At 25.7% G+C, this 4,818-nt stretch overlaps 1 long non-coding RNA gene across 1 annotated transcript; it reads right to left on the bottom strand.

The window, feature by feature from the left end:
• Positions 1-2,737: 2,737 nt before the first annotated feature.
• On the bottom strand, positions 2,738-4,378 carry LOC109814026 (uncharacterized). The gene is made up of 2 exons (XR_002241044.2): positions 4,024-4,378; positions 2,738-2,997 (listed from the first exon to the last, which is right to left on the bottom strand). It is a non-coding gene; the product is annotated as an uncharacterized LOC109814026 (long non-coding RNA).
• Between the last annotated feature and the right edge of the window lie 440 nt (positions 4,379-4,818).

Here is a 4,818-nt window from a genome sequence, read left to right as displayed (position 1 = left end):
AAATAATTGAACATTAATTTATTATTTTTTAATCAATTGAGAGAATGACAATGAATTAATAAAATTAAAAAAAATAATTAAAAGTATCTTTTTGGCGAATGCTTAATTTAAAAGTATTTTTTATGAATAATTAAATAAAAAATGCATTTCAAAATTTTATGATGGTTATTGTTAAGTTAACACAATAATTGTTTTTAAGAAACATCTAATTTTTTTATTGATTTTAGATTTGTTTGATAAATTCTTATTAATCCTTATATAAACTAATTATTTTTAAGTTGATGGAACTAACACGTTTATATCAACTAAACTAGATGTTTAAGTCTAACTTTTAAAGTAATAATTGAAAAAAATAAGATTTACAAAAAAAAAAGTTTTTTTACCTTAACAAAATTAGAAAGCACAATAAATTGTGTATTTTCATATTATCTAATAAAATAAAATATTAAGTATGATAAAAGAGAAATAAATTTCTCAATAGAAAAATAAATAAATTTGATAGATAAATTATTATTCAAATTAGTCCAAATTTTTTAAAAGATTCAATTAAAGAAATTATTATTTAAATTTCTTTTATACCATTATGTTTCTCATTTTTAAATACATTATGGTATATTATCTATTTTAAATTATATAATATGTATTATTTTAAAAATAAAATAATTTTATTGGGAGGGTCGTGATTTTTATTTTTTATCATTAATTTTTTTATCATTATAAAAATAATATTATATATTTTTATATTTACTTTCTTTTTTAAAAAAATATATTCTTAAATTTTTTTTAAAAGTTAACATTTAGCGACCGATTTTCATTTGGTCACTACCATTATTATAAATAAAATTTTTGTATTGTTTTTAGCGACCGAAATTGTTTCGTTGCTACTTTAGCCACTGAAACCAATTCAGTCGCAAATTTACATACAATTTGGTGGCTATTCGGTTGCTAAAGGATATGTAATATACAAATTGAATAACAACAGAATTAGCGACCGATAAATTGCTACTAAAAATATTCTGTCACTAATTCAGTCTCTAAATAAAAACTGCAATCAAATTAGATTTGGTAGCTAATTATGTCGCTATTAGCGACCGAAAAAAATCGGTCGATATATTCGGTGACTAAATTGACTTTTTTTTTGTAGTATAAGCTTTTTACAAGTTACAGCAAACAAGTGTGTTTTGCTTTCTTTTCATCAATGCTATATATTCTTTACCTTTGTCTTTTTGTATAAATTTCCTAAGATGAATAACGAAATTGGTATGTTCTGCCGCTCGTCTTCGTTTATGCATTTCCTTCCTTTAAGTTCAACAACAAATTGCACCAATCGACTAGCTAGTAAGCTAGCCATGTCAATTAGTATGGCCCTATAATAGAAGACTAATGTCAAAATTTTGTCTCTTAGAGACTAGAGGGAACACTACAAAAAACTTCTATAATAAATTGTATTATTTAAATTCTATTAAATAAGAGTATGCATGGAATATTTCAAAACTTCTATCAATAAATTGTATAATTAGATATAAAAGGGAATGATTCTGTTTGTTTTTTTTTTAAATAGTATGGAGCTGACAACCATGAGACAAGTCTAGTGCAGGTGCAAGCAAGCTAACACCACTTGCTAACAAAACTCTTGGACAAGTTAATATAAACAATATAAAGAAAGTAAAACTAATTAAACAAGATTCGAGCCTTTTGAAATATCATTAAGCTACAACATTTATCTTACATAATGAATTAGTAATTCAATATTTAAAAGTTAGGATCGAAAGTTAAATTCAACAAATGTTACTTGTTTGTTGGTTTAGCGTCCACAAAAAACAAAAAAAAAATCACCCAATTTTGTAATTATTTCAAGGTTAGCTAGCAAATTGTGCTAACTAGAAAGTTATAAATGCTATAATAAATAATACCATATTCGTTATTTATTTCACTCGTCTTAAAACTCTTTGTAATTAATAAATTGAATGTTTTTCTTTCCCCAAAATATCAATTATTTGTTTTGTCCAAGGCGTTGTATGCATGCATGCAACTGCTTAGCAAATTTATGGTTTTATCTCCTTTTCAAACACATAGGAGAAAGAAAGCGAATTGCCGCCACCAACTTATTTTGATCTTTTTATATAAATTAATTCAATGAATTAAATATGACTAATTATATGAATAATTAAATTAATATTATATTAATGTTAGCCTATTTGAGAAATATATTTCTCAATGATATTTAAGATTTTATTTATGATATTATAAAACTAAGTTGTGATTTATTTTCATATGGATACAAAAACTTAATCATCTTTATCATACTACTAGAATTTTCTTTATATCATGTAGGTTTTATGTGAATTTTTCATAAAAATTACAAGAAATATATTTGCTGCACTTTTTTTACAGATTAAAATCCACAGATAATTTGTTCATGGATAATAAGTTCCAACAAATATTAAGCAGTAGTAAAATTAAATTAACTTGTACATGCACCGCATATTCATCAACTACAAATAAGAAAATCAAAACACTTATAATCTAAAATATAATTAATTCAATTAGAAACTTGAACACCGATTTAATATTGCTGAATCTTCAGACAAATATGAAAATTAAATATGAATGCTTGGATCCCTTGCTAATCTTAATTCTAAGAGCAGTAGTCATGTTGTTTTTGTTTCTCACCAAAAGTTGGTGGGTTCCGACCATCATTTTCAAATATTAGATCTAGTAACTTCTAGAGAGAATATGATTGTAGGGAATCCAAATCCAGCAACTTTGATTAAAAATGTGTACAATATTTTGACAATTACGCACAACTATAGGCTATCGCCATACATCATGGAAAGGAAAAATAATTTACATTTTCCTTTGATTGGCTAATATGACCCTAAGAGACATTTCATGATGGATGCATGTCAATCAAGATGAATGGATTACAACTTACAAGGTTTGAAAGAACTTGCTCTATCAACAATTGTAACTTGGCTAGTTGGAACCTTGATTTTTCTGCAAAATTACAATTCCATGTAAGATACACATTCATGATCATCTTTCAAAATGCTAAAAATTGAAAAATGCCGAATGTTTCCAATTTTCAAATGGTTTACTAGACATACTTGATGAGGTGCAATTCATGGAAATTTTTAAATATCAAATGATAGAATTCAATTAACGACCATGGAAGCTAATAATATGTGTTAACTTGTGAATGTTTTTAATTTTATGAAATGCTTGAAGGTACACCTTATCTTATATCTTTCCAGTTTATATCAATATGATGCAGAGCCTCCTTCAGCAATATATCACTCTAAATTTGAAATCACTTTGTTGTTTCGATTTAAAAGGAGGTCCAAAGACCTATGATGCAGAGCCTCCTTCAGCAATATATCACTCTAAATTTGAAATCACTTTGTTGTTTCGATTTAAAAGGAGGTCCAAAGACCTAGTAAGAGAATGAGGTAAGGTAAGCAACAACTAAATATGCAAACTTGAGCATTCAATATATATTGAATCTAATATCAAGCGGGCTTTACTTCTCATCTATAATTATTTCCCCAATTTTATAATTTTTTTAGTGATCCGTTATTCTAAAAATACACATCAACCGCAAAAAAGAAAATCTCGAAATATTAAATTAACTAAAAGTAAAAAAATTAAATTAAATTAAAAGTGTTTAAAAGACAACTTCTATTAATTTTGAATCAAAGCACAACAATACTTATGGGTTTAACTTTGTTTATGAGCATTTCATTGAACTCCTTACGTGCGTGGGAAATTTAAGAATAATAGAAAAAGCTAAAATTGCATGTAATGAAGTCCCAAGTTCAAAGACATCCCAAATTAATAAGAAATTATTAGTTTCATTGCCACACCACCGTGTGGAAAAAACATCGAAAAATTGAGAGCAATCAATTAGAAAGCATAGGAAGTTTCGTCAACTTAGAAAGCAATATTTTAATACGTAGATATATTATCGTTAAGAGAGAAGGAAAGGAAAAACCCGCATTAATTGCAATAAGAAAGGTAACTTACTAGAGACAGAGGAGAGAAAAGTGATAGTAGAAAATGTTAGGACAAAGATAATGAGTGAGATGAAGAGAGCGAGCCCACATATATATAATGTTCGGGTTTAATTAGAAGAAAATTAAGCACTCATTAGTCGTCACAAATGGGGTTTGTGTGTATTACAGATTAATTTGTGATTTCATGTTGAAAAATTAAGAAAACAAAAATAAAAATTAGTTTCAGATTAACTACTAATTTATTGATAGTAAAAATGTGTATCAAATTTTAAAATGATTTTAAATAAATTAATTGTTTATTTTTCTTCAAATTCAACTTCACAAAAAGTTTTGCAGGAAATTATACGTATGGAATTTTCTCCTATTTAGTAAAATGGAATATTACTTATGGAGTTTTCTTCCATTTATTACCTTCCGAATTATATTCGCAACTAAATTAGAAAAAAAAACAAATTAAAAAAATTATCAGATTTGCAAGGATACTGTTTGCTAGGATAGCAAAGCATGAGAAACGAAAATCTTTATATATACAAAAAAATCTTTACATCTATTCTACTGCATTTATTTATTTTAAAACTTGACGTGTTGACAAGAAAGCAACTTAAGATGTAATAGCAACTCTAGTAGTGTGTTTTGGATAAGTAATTTTATAAATTCAAAAAATTTTAAATTCTTAGTATTTAAATTACTTTGATTTCAATTTTATTATTTTTAAAATATTTTGTTTCACAATGTTGTTAAGGAACATTATTGCACTGTCAAAGCCAACATGATATATATATATATATATATATATATATATATA

The sequence above is a fragment of the Cajanus cajan genome, chromosome 9, assembly GCF_000230855.2.
Source record: "Cajanus cajan strain Asha chromosome 9, NIPB_CcT2T_4, whole genome shotgun sequence".
In the NCBI taxonomy this organism is placed as follows: Eukaryota; Viridiplantae; Streptophyta; class Magnoliopsida; order Fabales; family Fabaceae; genus Cajanus; species Cajanus cajan.
Note: the sequence above shows the minus strand (reverse complement) of the source record. Positions and strands in the feature narration are given on the sequence as shown.